A 23,838-nucleotide genomic window follows, 5' to 3' on the forward strand; every position below is an offset into this window, starting at 1 on the left:
AAAAACTAAACAGTCTTTGTTCGCAAATATCCTCTCTTAATTCAGTTATTCTATGAATTCTTAAACATTAGATTGCTGCAATCTTAAAGGTAATACATGTCATCTCTTATTATAACTTAAAGTAACATGGTACTTAATTTGAATTATCAGATACGTCATAATTCTGAGATAGGGCTTGTCTGGCGCCATGGGAATGACATGAGTAGGCGTTGGAGTAAAAGCTACAGCTTCTGCTTTTGGCAGTAGTACATGTGTGCTGAGAGTCTTGGCAGACGCTTTAATAGACGGCAGATGTGTGTATGTTTTCAAGATGAGCTCTGCATTGTTTTTGCCGCATCCATTTCACCTTTTTGTTTATGTACAGAGAAATAATAAACGAAGATTATTCGAGGTTTTTATTTGTCGCTTATAAAGACGAAAGGTCACTCTAAACGTACTAAGAAGCTGTGGACATACAACCGTGGAGGTCAAGAAAGGGCCGCAAGGTAATTATATCTACGGGATTTTTGGATTTAGGAGTTTACGTTATTAGTGTTTCTCTAGTTAACGTCATTTACAAGTGACTATAAAATCCAAAGAAAGGCCATTGTATCTGAGCGGTTGTAGCAGATTGAGGCCATTGGAGAGGCCTTTCTGTCACAGATTGTTAGAGCTGACGAGAATTGGGTGCATCACGTCGAGCTGGAAACAAAGAGGCAGTCACTGCAGTGGCTTCACCGTCAATCACCATGAAAAAAGAAACTCAAGGCACCTAACTCCGCTCGTAAAGTCATGATGATAGTCTTTTGAGGTAGCGATGGTATCATGGGTTGCCAAAATGGTCAACCATTAATTCAGAGGCATATGTGTATACTCTGGACAAGCTCAAGAACTGTTCCAGACGTGTGCTGTCTAACAAGAAGCTAAAAGAAATCTTGCTCGAACACGACATTACACGTCCACACAAAAGTCTCAGAACCAGGAACACAGTGACAAATTTCGTTGGGCATCATCGCTTCATAGAGTGGACGTGATGCCCTCGTAATTCCATCTGTTTGGGTCACTTAAGGATTCTCTACATGGGACAAACTTTGAAGATGACCAGAGCGAAACTGATGCAGTAAAAATATGGTTACGAGCATGGCACGTAAGATTTTACAGACAGTGAATACATATTCTTACTCAGTGCCAGCGTAAAGACCATATAATTTGTTGGGGCTGTTTAGAAAAATATTACATTTAAAAGAAATGTTGACTGACACCATCAATAAATTCTGACTCTTAAGAATAAATATATTCCGAGTAAAAAAGCGGGGGGGGGGGGGGGGAGATTATTATTTAGTAAACGAACCTGATACTTAATAGACAGCAAATTGTTATACGTCTGTAGGGGTCTCCTTTCAGAGTTTAACATTTGACTATCCAGCATCTACACTACTTGCACTTAGTTTTACTTTTATTCGTGCTCATGTTATAGCCTCCAGCTATTACTCGCATCGTTTCCCAGCTCAGTTCCTATTCATTTCTTGTGGATACTGTTACGGCATCAGCGAACTAAGAGGGTAAGGTCTCCCATTTTTTTTATATGTACAGAACTCTGTTTGTGTGGCAGTTGGTCACACTGTTATGAAGAGTGCTTCACGCGCCGTGTGTAAACATGCCCACGCCGCGCTGAGGCGCTCAGTCTTGGCTTGGCAGCCGTTGAGAATGGAGCTCCCGTTGGATGTTACCGCCAGATGCGAATTGCGCGCAGTTATTCGGTTTTCGAACGCAAAGGGCACTGCGCCGATTGAAATCCATCGCCAATTGACGGAAGTGTATGGTGAGTCGTGCATGGATGTCAAAAATGTTCTTAAGTGGTGTACAGAATTTGCAGCTGGTCGGACCGAAATTCACGACGAACAAAGGAGCGGGAGACCGTCAGTTTCTGAGGAGACAGTGTTGAAGGTTGAGCGAAGCATGCGTGAAGATCGGCGGATCACCCTGGATGATCTCTGCACGTTGGTTCCTGAGGTTTACCGAAGCACCGCTTACAGAATTTTAACGGAAACCTTGAACTACCAGAAGGTGTGCACAAGATGGATGCCACGCATGCTGACTGAAGACCACATACGGCAACGAGTTGATGCTTCCCGCGCATTTCTTCACCGCCTTGCAGCTGAACAGGACAACTTTCTGGACTCAATTGTTACGGGTGACGAAAACATTTGGCCGGAAAGAGATTCAGCTCCGACGACGAGGTGGAAGAAGAGGTACATAACTTTCTGAACAGCATGGCGGCGAGCTGGTATGACATGGGCATACAAAAACTGCCACAGCGTCTACAAAAATGCATCGACAGAAATGGTGACTATGTCGAAAAATAGCTGAATGTTCAAGTTGTAAACTGATGTAAGCCATTGTAGAAATAAACAGGTCTATGTACTTATAAAAAAACTACGAGATCTTACTTTTGGGATTACCCTCGTATATCATGTGTTTCTCTATCTGTGACAAACCACTGCAAACAGGTAGCCCGGTACCTCCCCTGTTGTCTCTTCAATACCAAAATTATACATCTGTTCCGATAACGAGGAGTTCTGCCTTACAACTTTAATGAGTTGGGCCTCTTGTATAATACCATCGGGTCTGCTTCATAGGAGAACAGTTAATACTTCTATCCCCCTAGCTGATACCGCACTGTCTAATAATTTAAAAAAAATATTCCACTCCGCATTATCAAAGTCTCCTCTAAATCTATGAATGAAATGAATCTTTTCCTAAGTCTCAACTTTATATTAGCGACAGTGTCAAAATTGTTTCTCATGTGTTTCCTGTTTCTTTTAAAAGCGCATTGCTCCACTCCTGATATGCATCCAGTTATTGCCTAAATTTCTCGCCTGAGTATTTTTGATGCAAGTGATAGTACACTTAGTGTGGTAATTTTCACTTTTATTTACCCATCCGCATTTCATCATTTCGGGGGCATCTGTTCCTTTCGAGTTCGTACATGAAATTCGGAAATAAGTATTCAATCCCCGCTATCATTTTGTTGCGTGGTACCCTCATTTTCAGTTCACATAATTTCTTCTGGACAAGTATAAAATTTATTGTTTCCGTCTTATTGTCTTATTTTCTGCTTGGATTATCTATTATCTTCGTCATCGCTTCTCTTTGTACTCTTTGCCCTGTGCTCCTTAAAGAGATTGCTTATTAGTCTGTATGTAGCATCAGTATCGCCCTGTTTTATTCTTGTATCTATCTCATTATATAGTTTCTCTATCCATTCTTCTTTATCTATTGTAATCTTCTGATAATTCAGTATGTCAGTGGCCTTTGTTGATGATGTTCACTTACAATATTTTTACATTTTCAACGTTTCTTGATTGGTTCAGTATCTCATTTGCTATCTGTCGCTCCCTCTTTTTTGCCTTTTTCAGTCCTACAATTCTAAATTTACTCCATCGCTTTTAAGACCATTCCACCGATTTTTCACACTATTAACTCACTGGAGTGTATTTTTTTTTTCTTTTTTTGTCGAATGTTCGCTGAAAGTAGTTTTGAGATTTTAGCTCCTTTAACTTGTCTAAATCCCAATATCTCAGGTCTTCTCTCTTTAACTTCTTTAATTTCAGTTGCATCTCATTAGTAACAGATCATACGAAAGGGTGCTGAAAAGTAACGCCTTAGAATTTTTATGCGAAAGCTCTTAAAGCTTTTTAGATAAAACAAACGTTATCAGCATTCTGTTTCTTTTTTCTTCGTGTTCACATATTTGCAGCCCTCTGCCGCTATAAAGACTCTGACATGTGGCGTGTAACGTGGCGGAGTGTAAAGTAACTATTTCAGTGCGTGAGGAACAGCTGCTTTAATCGAGCTTCGAACTCGTCCATACATGGACCTCCGTTTCCTTTAGCATGACAATGACGGAACACACACGTGTGCTTCTACATCTGCAACGATCCGATCCGTTGGGTTCATTGTCATCAGTCACCTACATACAGTCGCTATTTGGCCCCATCCGATTTAATATGTTTCCAAAACTTAAAGGACTTCACTTCAAGGACTTGACTTTCACAGTGATGAAGCGGTGCAACTAGAGGTGTGGTTGTGGCTCCGTCAGCGAAGTTAAATATTCTACACTGACGGTGCCAAGAAACTGGTCTCTAGTTGGAGAAATGTGTTCGTCGTCAAGGTGACTATGTTGAGAAATAAATATGTAGACATCAAGAAAAAAAAGTAGAATTTTAATAAAGTTGCTTTTATTTAAAAAGGTTTAATAGTTTTCACAAAAAATTCGGAGGCATTACTTTTCAACACGTTCTCGAAGTTACTGCTAATGTCAGCACTAGGATCACGCTTGCAGTCCTTAAGTTCAAGTCAGAATCCTTCTTATAGTTTCCATAATCTCATGGCCTCTTCCATATACCGCATGCTCCCTTCTCAAAGTGGCCTCCAAAAGTGTATTCGCAACGTTTAAGTTGTGTCCAGGGCAGAATTCAATTACTTTTCCTCCCCTATGATTTAGCGTGGTGAGACGAAATTTTCCCTGCATTTTTATTTCCATCTTCACCGACTTGTTCTTCCTGCTCCTACTGTTACATTATCCATTATCTAGTAGGAATAATTGTATGACCTCGGAAGTAGAAGACCTCCAAGTTACTGAAAATGACAAACGACAGTAAATCCCATAACCTCATAATGACGAGAGATTTTTAGTGGATAATCAGGAGAAAATAAAGTAATATTTTTCGGTGGGAAGTTTTGGGTATGGTACAAGGAATTGCAGAGGCCATACTTAACTAAAACTTGCCGAGAAAAACATATATGTACACGGCTTCTTCTTCCAGACTAAAATAAATTTCAAAAATGACTTAGTACACGGTTATTCAAAATGATCTAGACACTTTCAAGTGATTATAAAAACTATTTGTATTGAGGTTACATACTGTATGATTATACATATGAAAAAGGAAACTCAAAAAGATTTTTGTGTATGTTCACAAATGTTCAATGAGTGAACCAACAGTCACACGGCACACATCCTGTCTATAGTCCTTTAGGGTCACAATCGGCATAAAGTGTACGCATCAGTGTCAGTCACAGCTGTTGTCGTAGTTCCTTACAAGTCAGGCGAAGTAGAGATGTGAAAACAGTGTCTTTGATGTAACCCCACAGGTAAAAACCACGCGGTTTAAGGACCAGAAAACGTGGGGCCAAGCCATTAACTGTAGATTGCCAGGTGACGCACGACCGATCCATCGTCGTTGTAGCTCAGTGTCAAAGAGCCGACGAACATCATTGTGGAAATGCAGTGGAGAACCATCCTATTGAAGAAATAAAACTATCACTGTCCTCTTGCAATTGCGGCGTGAACTGGGTAAAACGACTTCTCCGTTGGTCTGGCAGCCATGTTGCTGGAGACTACTGAAAAAAATAAATCTTGTACTTACACTCATATAGCAACTTAATTTAATACAAACATTTTTGACAATTACTTGAAAGTGTCGAGATTATTTTGAGTAACCCTGTATATTGAAGTACAAATGAATGTAGCTTTATTTTATCTATAAAAAACCTTACGGAGTGTGACCATCCTGAGGAACTAAACGATAACAGGACAGTAAGACGCAGAGTAGAACTAAACAGAAAGCTGGGAAGTCAGGCAGATAATCAGAAAAGTGATTTATGGACTTGTGCGTAAGGAACTACTTAATTAAATTCAGCTAGAAAGTACGTGTTTTCAGAAAATGAAGATCATAAGGACGTAGACGAAAGGGAAAATTTAACGAAGGTTCTCGCGTAAGCAGCAAAGACGTTATAGGTAAGAAGACGGAAAAAAAATAAAATCTCAAATTGAAGTACTGAACGGACGACGAAAGTTTCAGTTAAACAACAATCAAACATTATAGAATATGTCGAATTAAAGTAATGTATTTTGAAATGTCATCGAAGGGATATGAGAACATACAGAGTAGATTTGATAGAAAACACGATGTGGGTATGAACAATAAAAAATCTTAGTTGATTATTGCACATTTCATCATTTAGAAAGGTGGATGACACTAATAACAGAAACACATTTGTACAAGCGTTCGGAGATTTGTTAACATATTTATATGGTTGATGAGATGAATCAAAAATGGATATATTTATTAATGAAAATAATGAGCTTCTGGAAGCAATGGCAAATGATATATATGAAACCATTCGAGCTATGTAGACAGAAAATATGTCTCTAGGCGCGTCAAGGAGGAACAGCAATACAAGTGAAATATGAAGACTCATTTACTGAATTCCTGTGGAGGAATACAGTTCCCTAAATCTGGAGCAATGCTGCTTCGAAAGAAAGGGGACAGACAAGAAATACATAACTATAGAGCTATCATCCTCTTCTCCATAATATACAGGCTGTTCACTGAAAGTATTCCTACATCCAGTCTCATAGAAACAACGTTCGATGTTAATGAAGTATAGTAAAAAGGTGGCTTTATATGTGGGTATAGCACACTGGACCACGTAGAAGCTGTAAATGAAGTTATAGAACAGAGCAGTAAGTGTATATTAATGCTATGCCTGGCAGTCATAGAATTTGACGTAATTTTAACACTATTGCGCCACGCCCTAATCTTGAGCATTGAACTGCCTGGTCCCAATGCAGCAAAAACGACATCATAGGGAGATAGATGCCAACATTGTATATACCACGCGCTATAACGTAAGAAGACGTTACCGATGTGTGAGAGCACTTATTCAAGAAACTGATGAAGCGGAAGCTAGCCAGCACCTCTGAAGGGTGAAGTTGGGCAGTACTACAGCTCCTGCTAGGCTCATTCTGGATGTGATGAAATAAAAAGAACAGAACGAAAGAAGACATCGCCACCCAATGGCGACATCCATCTGCTACGGCCTATTGACTCTTCCACGGTAGGGGTACTGTTGTTGGAGAAGTAGTAGCTAGCAAACTCTCATAAATCAGGCTCTTACTCAGATGTCCTCACATACTCGCTGACGCTTTCTGTACACGACCATATGGGAGTGTGTTGATGTTGTAAACCACCGATGTCTCCAGCAGATGAAGGCTTCGAGGTGAAGACTACTGCAGAGCCGGATGAAGTTTGCAGTCATCTACCAAGGACTTCAGCTCCATGAGAGGTAGGCCTATTCTGAGGATCATACGCAGATGACTTCGCGCCTCCACGCTGCTGGGTGTCCCTCTGGATGACTACCTAATATTGGTGGCCACCTCTATAGTGGGACGCCTGTTTCAGCGCGGGCTGAGGACGGATTCCGACTCGTCTCTGTGTGACTATGCACTGGTTCTTGCAGGCTTCGATCAGTGCTGATCATCACCCAGGGCCGGCACAAGCCTTCGACGTCGATCATTCTGTGGGCTACAGTTTGAGTACTGTCCTATCCTGTGCTGTGTTCTGCAGCCTTTAGGTGGAGGAGCAGACTGGACGGGGCTGTGATATAAATCGGCCCAGGCGCACAGTCTTTGCCAGCTACGACCGTCCCGCTGACTTCTGTGGGTGACGCTGCTGCCTAGGCGCACCTGCAGAAGACGGCTCGCTGAGCACTGCCACTCACAACGTCATTCCGGGGTCGACGGCCTCTCCTCCAGCGGCGACCACACCTCTGTATCTGTTGTGGTCTTCAATCCAGAGACTGGTTTGATGAGCTCTCCATGCTACTCTGTCCTGTGCAAGCTTCTTCATCTCCCATTACCTACTGCAGCCAACATCCTTCTGAATCTGCTTAGTGTATTCATCTCTTGGTCTCCCTCTACGATTTTTACTCTCCACGCTGCCCTCCAATACTAAGTTGGTGATCCCTTGATGCCTAAGAATATGTCCTACCAACCGATCCCTTCTTCTAGTCAAGTTGTGCTACAAATTTCTCTTCTCCCCAATTCTATTCAATACCTCCTCATTATTTATGTGATCTACCCATCAAATATTCAGCATTATTCTGTAGCACCACATTTCGAAAGCTTCTATTCTCTTCTTGTACAAACTATTTATCGTCCACGTTTCACTTTCATACATAGCCACACTCCATACAAATACTTTCAGAAACGACTTCCTGACACTAAGATCTATACTCGATGTTAACAAATTTCTCTTCTTCAGAAACGCTTTCTTTGCCATTGCCGGTCTACATTTCATATCCTCTCTACTTCGACCGTCATCAGTTATTTTGCTCCCCAAATAGCAAAACACATCTACCACTTAAAGCGTCTCATTTCCTAATCTAATACCCTCAGCATTACCCGACTTAATTCGACTACATTCCATTATCCTTGTTTTGCTTTTGTTGATGTTCGTCTTATATCCTCCTTTCAAGACACTATCCATTCCGTTCAACTGCTCTTCCAGGTCCTTTGCTGACGCTGACAGAATTACAATGTCGTCGGCGAACCTCAAAGTTTTTATTTCTTCTCCATCGATTTTAATTCCTACTCCGAATTTTTCTTTGTTTCCTTTACTGCTTGCTCAATATACAGATTGAATGACATCGGGGATAGGCTACAACACTATCTCACTCCCTTCCCAACCACTGCTTCGCTTTCATGCCCCTCGGCTCTTACAACTGCCATTTGGTTTCTGTACAAATTGTAAATAGCCTTTCGCTCCCTGTGTTTTACCCCCGCCACCTTCAGAATTGGAAAGAGAGTATTCCAGTCAACACTGTCAAAAGCTTTCTCTAAGTCTACAAATGCTAGGAACGTAGGTTTGTCTTTCCTTAATCTAGCTTCTAAGATAAGTCGTAGGGTCAGTATTGCCTCACGTGTTTAAACATTTCCACGGAATACAAACTGATCTTCCCCGTGGTCGGCTTCTATCAGTTTTTCCGTTCGTCTGTAAAGAATTCGTGTTAGTATTTTGCAGCCGTGGCTTATTAAACTGATAGTTCCGTAATTTTCACATCTGTCAACACCTGATTTCTCTGGGATTGGAATTATTATATTCTTCTTGAAGTCTGAGGGTATTGCGCCTGTCTCATACATCTTGCTCACCAGATGGTAGAGTTTTGTCAAGACGGGCTCTCCAAAGGCTATCAGTACTCCTAATGGAATGTTGTCTACTCCCGGGGCCTTGTTTCGGCTTAGGTCGTTCAGTGGCCTGTCAAACTCTTCACGCAGTATCATATCTCCCATTTCATCTTCATCTACATCCTCTTCCATTTCCATAATATTGTCCTCAAGTACATCACCCTTGTACAGACCCTCTATATACTCCTTCCACCTTTCTGCTTTATCTTCTTTGCTTAGAACTGGGTTTACATCTGAGCTCTTGATATTCATGCAAGTGGTTCTCTTTTCTCCAAAAGTCTCTTTAATTTTCCTGTAGGCAGTATCTATCTTACCCCTAGTGGCTCTGGGCACTATGGGACTAAACTTCTGAGGTCATCAGTCCCCTAGAACTTAGAACTACTTAAACCTAACTGACCTAAGGACATCACACACATCCATGCCCGATGCAGGATTCGAACCTGCGACCGTAGCGGTCGCGCGGCTCCAGACTGAAGCGCCTAGAGCCGCTCGGCCACAACGGCCGGCCTACCCCTAGTGAGATATGCCTCTACAGCCTTACCTTTTTCCTCTAGCCATCCCTTCTTAGCCATTTTGCACTTTCCGTCGATCTCATTTTTGAGACGTTTGTACTCCTTTTTGCCTGTTTCATTTACTGCATTTTTATATTTTCTCCTTTCATCAATTAAATTCAGTACGTCTTATGTTACCCAAGGATTTCTACTAGCCCTCGTCTTTTTACCTACTTGGTCCTCTGCTACCTTCACTATTTCATCCCTCAAAGCTACCCGTTCTTCATCTACTATATTTCTTTCCCCCATTCCTGTCAATTGTTCCCTAATGCTCTCCCTGAAACTCTCTACAACCTCCTGTTGTTGCAGATAGTCTTAGTGAAACTGCTTGTCCTTTCCATCTTGTGCAAGCCTCAAATTCGTAGATACTGCTTGTGTGACTTTTACATCTACAACAATATTCTGAAGGCCGCTGTACAGTGCAAGGCGATGGGTAGTTTGTACAGGCAGCTGTCGCTCACTTTCCTGGTGAATTTGTGAGGAGGACGCGTCAGAAGAGATTGACTGTATGTCTCCGTACACTTCTTATTCACTTTTATTTCTTTATGTGGTTTTTCCGTGAGACATGTGAAGGGGTAGGAGTATCATATAAAAGTCTGTCTCGACTATTGGCTCGTCAGACTTCACATATAATATTTCCCGGAAATTACTTCATCTTTTTTCTGAACACTCCCATTTAATATCCTGGAGCATACATGTAACATTCTCGTACTGAGACTGGGTAGGGCGGTACCAAATACGACTGCACAACCTTCTCCTCGTATTCGCTCAATATAATTTTACTCGATTTCCTTTACAGCCTCCCTACAGTTCCCAAGAGCTCCCAGAGTAAACCTTAGTAATTGTCAGTGTCAATGAAATTCAGCAACAACCGTGTAACTTAAGATGTTATTTATTTTTATTTTGAAGGTTACCAGTTTCAGCATTTCACTATACTATCTTCAAGTCTCATATGCATCTCTCCAGATAAACGAGAATGTCATATAGAGCCACTGTCTCTGAATGTCGTGAATTCAGTCGTTACATTAGTGCTTCTTCCGAAGACTTTATAGCAACTGAGCACAGCTGCAGTCTAAGAACGTGATCAAATCTTCTTGGACTGCAGGAGTGCTCAGTTGCTATCAAGTCTTCGAAAGAAGCACTAATGTAATGATTGAATTCACGACATCCAGAGATATGGGGCCTGAGGGTGGCATAGTGAAATGCAGAAACTGGTAGCATCGTAAGTAACATCTTAAGTTACACCGCTGTTGGTGAATTTCATTGACACTGACAATTACTGAGCTTGTTATCCTCTGTCCATGATGTACCAAGAGAGAGTAAACCTTATTCGTCCATTTACCCTCTCTACAACTGTATTAATGTATTTGTTCCACTTCGTATAGTTTTCTGATACTAGAATAATTAATCGTTGCGACAGAGGACAGTGGTATGTCAGGAAAGCATTTTCAAGTCATTTAGTGTTTCCTCCTATTTAGGGATAGTATCATGTATAATCAAAATTTGAGAATAGCACCCCACGTATATTTTGTAAAAGTCATTCAGAATATACTATATTTACGCAAGTCTCACAGTTTCTAGCACACATCTATATCATCAGTATATCGTGTGATCGTCCAGACCTTACTCTACATATACGTGTCTGGTTGCAGATTTAGAACATCCTGCACGCTGATCAACGTCAAGAGAAGATCTGGCACATTGAATTCAAATATTTTTAGTTAGCATCGAAACTGAAGCAACAGCTTTTTATAAACGTAAACCAGCTTTGGGTGAATTTTCGTTGGCGACAGAAAATTTTTACGGATGCCTGATGCTCCATTTTACGTACTGAATGCAACACACAAAACGCCTTACATAACAAAGCGAAAAAAACTAAACCATTTCGCAGATTGATTTTGCACTTCAGTTACTGAATGGCACAACATTTATGATCGTAATAAAAATAAAATTTAATTCTTACGAGCTCCATTTCTGGGTGAAATGAATATGTTCCCACCTTGCCTTCCCAGTGAGCTAATGGCAACTGACCAGCGCAGTGTGTGTTCCAGTGCATCACGAGCTCTTCGCTGTAGCTCGATTTTAGTATTAGATAAGATGAACAACATCGTCGCCTTTCACAACGATGCCTCTCTTGTGTCCGTCTGCAGCTTTGAAGTCGATAAGTATTCTGCATCTCGATCCGAGAAAATGGGTCCACAGACCGTCCCCTTCGAAACTCTGCGTGCCCGTCAGCTATCCTTTCTTGCAGAAGCCACACCAGGCAGTAGCCGATTGTGTGGAGTGCTGGCGTCGCCTGTGTACCTGCGGAGACGCAGCGAGGCCGTAACGGATGCTGGCGGAACGAAGCATCGTGGGCCGAGCGTAACTGTACCCGGCGTGGCGCTGCGCGCGCTCTTAAATCCGCGCCGGAATGTCGCGTGCAGCGGTAACGGGAGCCCCAGCCGGCTAACGGAGAGCCGGCCTTCCCTTCCCTTCCCATGCGCCGGAACGGCCTTACGCAGCCTGCAGACCAGCCTCCGCTGCGCCACGCAGCTGGCAGCACGCACAACTCAAGGCTCCAGACCTATCACTTTCGTCACAACCCTAATAACGACCAGTTATAATCACACAGAACGGTTGGTAATGGAGCAGTAACTAATTACTGTGTCCTTTCGATATTTCAGAAGCAAAACGGTGATCATTACAACTGCAATTCACCTCAGTTTATCGAGAGATAAGGCACTCTTAAGCCTATAATTACGGACTTCACAGTTTTCTCTGGTATCATTCTCCACTGAAATTCCCTTTCCTGCTGTCTTACTCTCCCCGACAAATATTTTGATAAACAAATTCCAAGCACTGAATAAAATGTTCTCGGGTTTCCAACCGCGCCAATTGCTTAATACTGCACGAGCTTTCGGCCAAGCACTCCTCGACCATTGTCAAGTGGTATGACTGCCAGTGGGCTATTGGTGCGCCCTTATATACGCTAGCTGCCGGCTGTGACGTCACTGGTGCCCGTGACATTGCCATATATGGGCATGTTTTGAGTCGGCTTTCGATGTGCTCTCTTCAACCGCGCGATCGCTGGATCCCACCGTCTCTATTCAGGGTGTTTGCGGTAATTTTTCTTTCAATAGCTTTCTTTATTAAACTGTCCGAGAAGCCATTAGTGCGAGCCACGACAGAGGTATCGTCAAATTTTATGTGGTGACCGTTTTCTAACGCATGCTCAGCTAACGCAGATTTCTCTCGATAGCGTAGGCGATAATACCACTCACGTTCTTTCCTACGTTGTTCCACAGTGCGCACTGTTTGTCCGATGTCCTTCTGGACACACTCACAAGGTATTTCGTAGACTCCAGGTGTTCTGAGACCTACTGCGTCTTTAACTGGTCTCAGTAATTGACGGATTTTCGTTGGAGACCTGAAGATTAATTTGATCTTGTTTCTTTTCAAAAATGGTTCAAATGGCTCTGAGCGCTATGGGACTTAACATCTGTGGTCATCAGTCCCCTAGAACTTAGAACTACTTAAACCTAACTAACCTAAGGACATCACACACATCCATGCTCGAGGCAGGATTCGAACCTGCGACCGTAGCAGTCGCACGGTTCCGGACTGAGCGCCTAGAACCGCGAGACCACCGCGGCCGGCGGAATGTGTCTTTACAACAGGCGGCTTATCTTGCCCGACACAGAGCCACAGAATGGCAGCAAAACAAGTTTCTTTTCCTGCTCTTCGTCGGTGGTCTCATTCTGATATTTCCCAGAAATCACGTCTTTCACTTGATGGGCTCTGTAGCCGTTATTGCTGAAAACATTCCGTTCAGTTCATGGGGCAGGTTATCGTCGTCTGATATTACTCTTGCACGAAGCACCAATGTCTGTAATACTGTGCGCTTCTGTGCTGGATGATGATGGCTGGTGGCGTGCAGGTAAAGGTCTGTGTGGGTGGGTTTTCTGTAGATGCTGTGACCAAGGCACCCATTACTTTTACGGTGGACAAGGACGTCGAGGAAGAGCAATGCATTATCTTTTCCACCTCCATGGTGAACTGGATATTACAGTTGATGCCATTGAGGTGTTCCAAAAACTCGTCTAGTTTCTCGCATCCTTGTGGCCAAATGACGAACGTGTCGTCAACGTATCGAAAGAAATACTTCAGCTTCAATGGCGCACTATCTATGCCAATATCCTCAAAATTCTCCATGAAGAGGTTTCCAACAGCTGGCGCCAACGGGCTGCCCATTGCTACGCCGTCTGTCTGATCGTAATACTAGCCGTTGTACACGAAAAATGAGGACGTATGAGTGTGCCTAAATAGCTCGACCATGGCACTTACAAAGTACTGGGAGCCAGCCGGAGTGGCCGTGCGGTTGTAGGCGCTACAGTCTGGAACCGAGCGATCGCTAAGGTCGCAGGTTCGAATCCTGCCTCGGGCATGGATGTGTGTGATGTCCTTAGGTTAGTTAGGTTTAATTAGTTCTAAGTTCTAGGCGACTGATGACCTCAGAAGTTAAGTCGCATAGTGCTCAGAGCCATTTTGAACCATTTTTGAAAGTACTGGGAAATTAGGTCCAAAGCGTCTTTGATAGGCACATTCGTAAACAGCGCCACTACATCAAAACTGACCATAACATCATCCTCACTAACGAGTAGACGGTTGATTCTGCAGAGGTGTTTTTTTATGTTCACAGTGTCCCATATGAGGAGCGAGGAGCTTGGCCAAGTACTTCGCCAGCTTGTATGCTGGAGAACCTATTGTGGACACAATAAGGCGAAATGGCGTCCCGTCCTTGTGTATGTTTGGTAAACCATAAGCAGTAGGTGATCTAGGCGCCTGTGGGAGAAGATTCTTAACCACACTGTCTTCCACTGAAGATCGCTTAAGAAGTTCTGATGTTTTTCTTACTATTCTTGGTGTTGGGTCGCGTGGGAGCTTCCGATAAGTATCTTCGTTCAGTTGCGCACAGATCTTTGTATCGTAGTACTCGAACTCCATAATTACGGCGGCATTGCCCTTGTCAGCAGGAAGTACCACAATGCTTTCGTCATTACGTAGTGCTCGAAGGCCGTTGCGCTCAGCCCTGGTTATGTTGGATGCTGGTAACTTCGCCTTTGTCAGTATACGGCTGGTTTCTTGCCGTATTTCGTCCGCTGTTTCATGTGGGAGCCTGTGGACTGCCTCTTCAACACCGCTTTTTATTTCACAGACAGGAATGTCCCGCGGTGAAGCTGCGAAATTAAATCCTTTCTTAAGTGCCTACAAGGCACTGCATTCATACAAATTCCAAGCATGACTGATTATTTAAAAAGAGTTTAACGTACTCAGGACGAACGAGACGCCAGTCTCTGATTCATACTCTGTCGCATAGCCATAGTCCCACACACCTTGAAATGATACAGTGCCATATTTGTTACGCAAAGAACCAAAATTCAATATCTACTAATTCTAACCTCGAATCTTCCATTCTTCTGTATACTTCATGTCAGTATTTCTCAACAGTGACTTCTTAAAATGTAGTTCGGTAATATTTACCACAGTCAACGCCAACCATCTTTGGAATTAGAATGATTATGTTCTTCTTGAAATACAAGGATACTTCGCTTGTCTTGTATATCTTGCACACCAGGTCTAATAGATTTGTCATGGCTGGCTCTTGTACGGATCTCAATAATGCTGAGAGAATATCGTTATTTTCCAAGGGCCTTGAATCGAGCTAGGTCTGACAATGGTCTGTCAGATTCTTCGCGCATCTACATCTACAGCTACATCTACATGGATACTCTGCAAATCACATTTAAGTGCCTGACAGAGGGTACATCGAACCACCTTCACAATGCTCTATTATTCCAATCTCGTATAGCGCGCGGAAAAAATGAACACCTATATCTTTCCGTACGAGCTCTGATTTCCCTCATTTTATCGTGGTGATCGTTCCTCCTCATGTAGGTCGGTGTCAACAAAATATTTTCGCGTTGTGAGGAGAAAGTTGGTGACTGGAATTTCGTAAGAAGATTCCGTCACAACGAAAAACAACTTTCTTTTAATGATGTCCAGCCTAAATCATGTATCATTTCTGTGACACTCTCTCCCAAATTTCGCGATAATACAAAACGTGCTGCCTTTCTTTGAACTTTTTCGATGTACTCCGTCAGTTTTATCTGGTAAGGATCCCACACCGCGCAGCAGTATTCTAAAAGAGGACGGACAAACGTAGTGTAGGCAGTCTCCTTAGTAGATTTGTTACATTTTCTAAGTGTCCTGCCAATAAAACGCAGTCTTTAGTTAGCCTTCCCCACAACATTTTCTATTTGTTCCTTCCAATTTAAGTTGTTCGTCATTGTAATACCTAGATATTTAGTTAATTTACGGCTTTTAGATTAGACTGCTTTAACGTGTAACCGAAGTTTGAGTTTCCTTTAGCACTCATGTGGATGACCTCACACTTTTCGTTATTTAGAGTCAACTGCCTCTTTTCGCACCATTCAGATACCTCTTCTGAATCGTTTTGCAGTTTGTTTTGATATTCTGATGACTTTATTAGTCGATAAACGACAGCGTCATCTGCAAACAACCGAAGACGACTGCTCAGATTGTCTCCAAAATCGTTAATATACATAAGGAACAGCAAAGGGCCTATAATACTACCATGGGGAACGCCAGAAATCACTTCTGTTTTGACTTATGACCACAGCAGTTGAGTCCCATAGTGCTCAGAGCCAGCCACTTCTGTTTTGCTCGATGACTTTCCGTTAGTTACTACGAACTGTGACCTCTCTGACAGGAAGTCGCAGTATCATATCTTCCATCTCATCTTCATCTGAGGTCTTGATAACCATACAGCAGCTTCTCTTTTCTTCCAAAATTCTCTTTCAGTTTCCTACTGGTGGGATCTATCTTTCTCAAAGTCGTAATTCTACAGCTTAGCAGTTTTCCTCTAGCCGATTCTGCTGCCATTTTGCATTTTCTGTGAATCTTAGTTTTTTTACGTCTGTAATACTCATTACCAGTTTTATTTGCTGCGCTTTTATATTTTCTTCTTTCGTTAGTTAAATGTTCCCCAAGGATTTCTCTTCTTTCGTGTTCCTTTCGTTTGAAACTATAGACAACCTCTGGTTTTTGCAATTTATCCAGTTCTCATCTCCTTACTTTCCTACTTTCCCAAACCTCTGGTTTTTGCAATTTATCCAGTTCTCATCTAATTAATTTCCTACTTTCCCCAAATTGTTTTCAATTTTAGTCTACAGTTCATAACCAACAAATTGTGGTCAGAGTCCACGTCTGCCCCTTGTCACCTTTTGCACTTTCAAATCTGGTCTCTAAATTCCTATCTCGCCATCGTACATTGAGGCGACAAGTCGTGGAATAGCGATATGCATATCTACAGATGGTGGTAGTATTGCGTACACAAGGGATAAAAAGGCAGTGCATTGGCGGAGATGTCATTCGTATTCAGGTGATACACGTGAAAAGATTTCCGACGTGATTAAGACCACATGACCAAAGTAACAGACTTTGAACACAGAATGGCAGTTGGAGCTAGACGTATGGGACATTCCATTTCAGAAATTGCTAGGAAACTCAGTACTCTGCGACCCACTGTGTCAAGAGTGAACCGAGCAAACTAAATCCCAGGGATTACTTCTCACCACGGACAACGCACTGGCCGACGCCATCACTTACCGACGAAAAGCAGCTTCGTTTGCATATACACTACTGGCCATTAAAATTGCTACATCAAGAAGAAATGCAGATGATAAACGGGTATTCATTGGACAAATATATTATAGTAGAACTGATATGCGATTGCATTTTCAGGCAATTTGGGTGCATAGATCCTGAGAAATCAGTACCCAGAACATCCACCTCTGGCCGTAATAACGGTCTTGATACGCCTGGGCATTGAGTCATCAGGGCTTCGATGGCGTGTACAGGTACAGCTGCCCATGCAGCTTCAACACGATACCACAGTTCATCAAGAGTAGTGACTGGCGTATTGTGACGAGCCAGTTGCTCGGCCACCATTGACCAGACGTTTTCAATTGGTAAGAGATCTGGAGAAGGTGCTGGCCAGTGCAACAGTCGAACATTTTCTGTATCCAGAAAGGCCCGTACAGGACATGCAACATGCGGTCCTGCATTATCCTGCTGAAATGTAGGGTTTCGCAGGGATCGAATGAAGGGTAAAGCCACGGGTCGTAACACATCTGAAATGTAACGTCCACTGTTCAAAGTGACGACAACGCGAACAAGAGGTGACCGAGACATGTAACAAATGGCATCCCATACCATCACGTCAGGTGATACGCCAGTATGGCGATGACGAATACACGCTTCCAATATGCGTTCACCGCCATGTCCCCAAACACGGATGCGACCATCATGGTGCTGTAAACAGAACCTGAATTCATCCGAAAAAATGACGTTTTGCCATTCGTGCACCCAGATTCGTCGTTGAATACGCCATCGCAGGCGCTCTTGTCTGTGACGGAGAGTCAAGGGTAACCGCAGCCGTGGTCTCCGAGCTGACAGTCCATGCCGCTGCAAAAGTCGTCGAACTGTTCGTGCAGATGGTTGTCGTCTTGCAAACGTCCCAATCTGTTGACTCAGGGATCGAGACGTGGTTGCACGATCCGTTACAGCCATGCGGTTAAGATGCCTGTCATCTCGACTGCTAGTGATACGAGGCCGTTGGGATCCTGCACGGCGTTCCGTATTACCCTCCTGAACCGACCGATTCCATATTGTGCTAACAGTCATTGGATATTGACCAACGCGAGCAGCAATGTCGCGATTCGATAAACCGCAATCGCGATAGGCTACAATCCGACCTTTATCAAAGTCGGGAACGTGATGGTACGCATTTCTCCTCCTCACACGAGGCATCACAACAACGTTTCACCAGGCAACGCCGGTCAACTGCTGTTTCTGTATGAGAAATCGGTTGGAAACTTTCCTCATGTCAGCACGTTGTATGTGTCGCCACCGGCGCCAACCTTGTGTGAATGCTCTGAAAAGTTAATCACTTGCATATCACAACATCTCCTTCCTGTCGGTTAAATTTCGCGTCTGTAGCACGTAATCTTCGTGGTGTAGCAATTTTAATGACAAGTAGTGTAGTTGTCAGTGCTAACAGACCAGCAACACTATCTGAAATAACTGCAGAAATCAATGTGGGAAGTACGACCAACGTATACGTTAGGACTCTGCGTCAAAATTTGGTGTTCTATGGCAGTAGACGACCGATGCGAGTGCCTTTGCTAGCACAGCACGTCATCGCCTGCAACGCCTCTCCTGGGCTCGTGACGATATCGGTTGGATCCTAGTCGGCTGGAAAATCGTGGCCAGCTGTTAACAGCTGACGGTAGGATTAGAGTATGGTGCAGACCCCACGAAGCCAAGGACCCATGTTGTCAACAAAGCATTGTGCAACCCGGTGGTGGCTCCATAATGACTTGGGCTGTGTTTACATGAATGGGCCGGGTCCTGTAGTCCAACTGAATCAATAATTGACTGGAAATGGTTGTGTTCGGCTACTCGTCGATCGTTTGCAGCTATTAGTGGACTTCATGTTCCCGAACAACGATGGAATTTTTATGGCTGACAATGTGCCGTGTCACCAGGCCACAATAGTTTGCGATTGATTTGAAGAACTTTCTGCACAGTTCGAGTGTACAACTTGTCCACTCAACATCGCCCGACACGAATCCCATCAAACGGTTATGGGACATAATCGAGAGGTCAGATCGTGCACAAAATCCTGCAGTGCAACACTTTCGCAGTTATGGACGGCTATGGAGGCAACATGGCTCAGTATATCTGTAGGGGACTTCCAGCGACTTGTTGAGCCATACCTCGTCGAGTTGCTGCACTACACCGGGCTAAAGGATGTCCGACACGATCTTTGTCTCTTCAGTTTATCGGCGACGCGATCTCATTCACACTTTGTCAAGGAAGCAGTAAAAGCGCATGAACAGGTGATTCAGTTTACTAGACACTATGACATTTTCAACTGATAATCGAAATGAAATCTTAGAAGATGTCTTACAGTATGTGATTGCCTCAAATAATTTCTGATTAATACAAAACATTTCCTTATAATGGAAATTGAATATTAGGTAGAATACGTTCCCAAAGAAGCTTACTGAAACGACTTATGCTCTCAATATAAGTAAATTATTAATCACATAGGATCCCCAACAGGTTGTGATTATTCACTGGAGATGCTTCATGTCGATGGATAACTGTAAAGGAAATGTTTAACCACCGACTGTATTTTTTTTATGTACTGAATGATATTTTAATGGATCTGTCTCTGTAAATTCAACAAATACAAAATAATGAACAGAAAAAACTGAAAAATCTTATTGTACCCGATTACATGATTAGCAGTAAACTCCAGGAACCTGTCACTCAGTATAAATATATTGAAGTTTTCTAAATAATGGTAGTAAATCGTACACAAAGTGGGAGGCATAGATTCGTTGGGAGGATTTTGCGAAAGAATACAACATATTGTCGGCGCAGTGACGGAGCGGTTCTAGGTGCTTCAGTATGGAACCGCGCGACCGCTGCGGTCGCAGGTTCGAATCGTGCCTCGGGCATGGATGTGTGTGATGTCCTTAGGTTAGCTAGGTTTAAGTAGTCCTAAGTTCTAGAGAACTAATGACCTCAGATGTTAAGTCTCATAGTGCTCAGAGCCATTTGAACCATTTTTGAATACCACATATTAATCCAATTTGGAATAGTGATGCAGTTTACAGTTCTTATTCCGCAATCAAAGCAACAGCTATTGGAGTATTAGAGGGAGACTCTTTTAGGACCACAACAGATTGGTATAGCCCACACGGAAGTGCAATGGAGATGCTCAGTGACTTGCGTGAAAACATTTGCACTAAATTTGTAATTGTTCCCGTGAGAATAAAATTAAGGAAATTGTAATTCGAGGTCGAGTGTTCAATAATTCTGATACCTGAAATGTATAAAGAATGAAACCAGAAGGCCACCGACAAATTTTCAGAGTTAGTATGTTGGACAAAAACCAGAAAACAATGCATAGCAATCACTGTCTTCGAAAGATATACCTTAGAAGCTATGAGAACTTGTTCATCTTACATACTGTGAAAGCCTCTTCTACTGCAGCCTGTTTGCTTTCCGTATTACGGGAGGATGTAGTATGGATCAAAACAAGAACAAGTGTCCAGTAAACATTGGCTCTAAAATGCATACCTGAAGAGCTATGAGCACTTGTTCGGCAGAAGAGATGTATTTTACAGTAGAGAAGATGAACAAATGCCCATTTCTCTGAAGGTAGGTACTTTAGAGACGATGCTTACTAGACATTCTTTCACAGGTGGTGCTATGGACAAAAAGCAAGAAAGTTTGTTAGTGAAGTTCTGGTTCACCCTGTATATCGCCTAGGACGTGAGAATGACACAACAGAGTTTAGAGGGTGTGGGTATGCTCTGGTGGAGGGTGGTGGGTCACAGTGAATCAGAAGCTGCCCAAAAACTGTATAATTCCTTCATTATACTCAATAGTTCATAGTAAAACTCAGACCTACATCACGTGTTGCTGGTCAGTGGGCATCGACCTATGAAACCAAAGGGTGAACTTCTGTAGTAGAACTCTAGCCACTGCTTTGCTTTCACATCTCAGGTATGGCATGACCTTGCCTAGTCAACGGTCATGGCTGTAGTGGAGCAACATCAGGACTGACACAGCAGCCTGACACAGTCCAATGAGTGCAGGATGCTGAGTGCTGACTAGCTGTAGCAAGTGACTGCGGCATATGTCCAGGGACTGAACACTGTACTGATGGCTCACTGGTGGCGACCTGCAGTGGTGAATGCCCCAGTGGCTTGGTGCCTAGTTCGACCCTTGCCAGATCACATACTGGTCAGACACCCTTGGCAAGCAGTTTTGGCCAGATGACAGCAGAGTGGTGGTGACCGACCCTGGAGGACGACACTATGACGGTTGATGACTCAATGATTCAATGCTTTGACACATCCCCAGTACAGCTAGACAACCAGAATTTATTCATGCCAAGCTGCTATTTTTTGTGGTGCTGGAGTTGCAGAAGTCATGTACACTGTGTACCAAAGTGTCCATGGTTACAATATCCATCTGGGCACTGCCTTGCAGACAGATGGTGATGCTTCATGAGGATTGTGGCACAATACTGTGTCAGACTACTGCAGTAAGTGGTACACTATATGGCATCGATCCAATTTGTCTAGGCTCCTGTTGATAGCCTCTCCCCCTCTTCAAAGAATTCTGCCCACCAGACTCTCCCTGTTGCTGCAACTGGAACTAGTTAACTGTCAACAGTTCATTATGGACATATCTAATTCATCTTTCGCTCACAACATCTACGAGGTGCATTCAAGTTCTAAGGCCTCCAATTTTTTTTCTAATTAACTACTCACCCGAAATCGATGAAACTGGCGTTACTTCTCGACGTAATCGCCCTGCAGACGTACACATTTTTCACAACGCTGACGCTATGATTCCATGGCAGCGGCGAAGGCTTCTTTAGGAGTCTGTTTTGACCACTGGAAAATCACTGAGGCAATAGCAGCACGGCTGGTGAATGTGCGGCCACGGAGAGTGTCTTTCATTGTTGGAAAAAGCCAAAAGTCACTAGGAGCCAGGTCAGGTGAGTAGGGAGCATGAGGAATCACTTCAATGTTGTTATCACGAAGAAACTGTTGCGTAACGTTAGCTCGCTGTGCGGGTGCGTTGTCTTGGTGAAACAGCACACGCGCAGCCCTTCCCGGACGTTTTTGTTGCAGTGCAGGAAAGAATTTGTTCTTCAAAACATTTTCGTAGGATGCACCTGTTACCGTAGTGCCCTTTGGAACGCAATGGGTAAGGATTACGCGCTCGCTGTCCCAGAACATGGACACCATCGTTTTTTCAGCACTGGCGGTCACCCGAAATTTTTTTGGTGGCGGTGAATCTGTGTGCTTCCATTGAGCTGACTGGCGCTTTGTTTCTGGATTGAAAAATGGCACCCACGTCTCATCCATTGTCACAACCGACGAAAAGAAAGTCCCATTCATGCTGTCGTTGCGCGTCAACATTGCTCGGCAACATGCCACACGGGCAACCATGTGGTCGTCCGTCAGCATTCGTGGCACCCACCTGGATGACACTTTTCGCATTTTCAGGTCGTCATGCAGGATTGTGTGCACAGAACCCACAGAAATGCCAACTCTGGAGGCGATCTGTTCAACAGTCATTCGGCGATCCCCCAAAACAATTCTCTCCACTTTCTCGATCATGTCGTCAGACCGGCTTGTGCGAGCCCGAGGTTGTTTCGGTTTGTTGTCACACGATGTTCTGCCTTCATTAAACTGTAGCACCCATGAACACACTTTCGACACATCCATAAGTCCATCACCACATGTCTCCTTCAACTGTCGATGAATTTCAATTGGTTTCACACCACGCAAATTCAGAAAACGAGTGACTGCACGCTGTTCAAGTAAGGAAAACGTCGCCATTTTAAGTATTTGAAACAGTTCTCATTCTCGGCGCTGGCGGTAAAATTCCATCTGCTGTACGGTGTTGCCATCTCCGGGACGTATTGACAATGAACGCGGCCTCATTTTAAAACAATCCGCATGTTTCTATCTCTTTCCAGTCCGGAGAAAAAAAATCGGAGATCTTAGAACTTGAATGCACCTCGTATAAGAGTCCACCTGTGACACTTAAACAGCTAAGTGTCTTCCTCATGAGTGTCAATACTATCACTATAAATCTGCATGTGGAAGGTTGACAAGGCCAGGTCTGTGTGACTCTACACCTGAAATAGCAGTAGACAGCGTCTACTACTAGTAAGACCATGAATGTGACTGATGTAGCGGTTCCCTATGATACGAGACTTCGTCGTTTATGATGCTGCCATATATTTTCAGACTCTTGTTTCATCGAGATTCGACCATCCTAAAAAGCTAGACTCTGGTCAGATGAGGCAAGAAGGGTTTTGTTTAGGGTAGGATTCATACAGGTTAGGTTTTCTCTCAGCTGAATCTTGAACAGAAGGTTGCATACGTATACTAAAGATTGTGTGCTGTTTAATGACATAGTTCCAGTATTGGTGTTGGGAAGCTGGAAATGAAGCCCACAGATGTGGCAGTGTATGTGACTGATTATTTATCAGCTCATGCTTGTGCAGTTAGGCTCATTGTGTGCTACAAATAGCACTGATCATGATCGTAGCATACACAGATGACTACTACGAGTTGTAAGATCTGACATTGTCAGATGAAGGAGATA

This window comes from Schistocerca cancellata, chromosome 4, assembly GCF_023864275.1.
Source record: "Schistocerca cancellata isolate TAMUIC-IGC-003103 chromosome 4, iqSchCanc2.1, whole genome shotgun sequence".
Classification (NCBI taxonomy): Eukaryota; Metazoa; Arthropoda; class Insecta; order Orthoptera; family Acrididae; genus Schistocerca; species Schistocerca cancellata.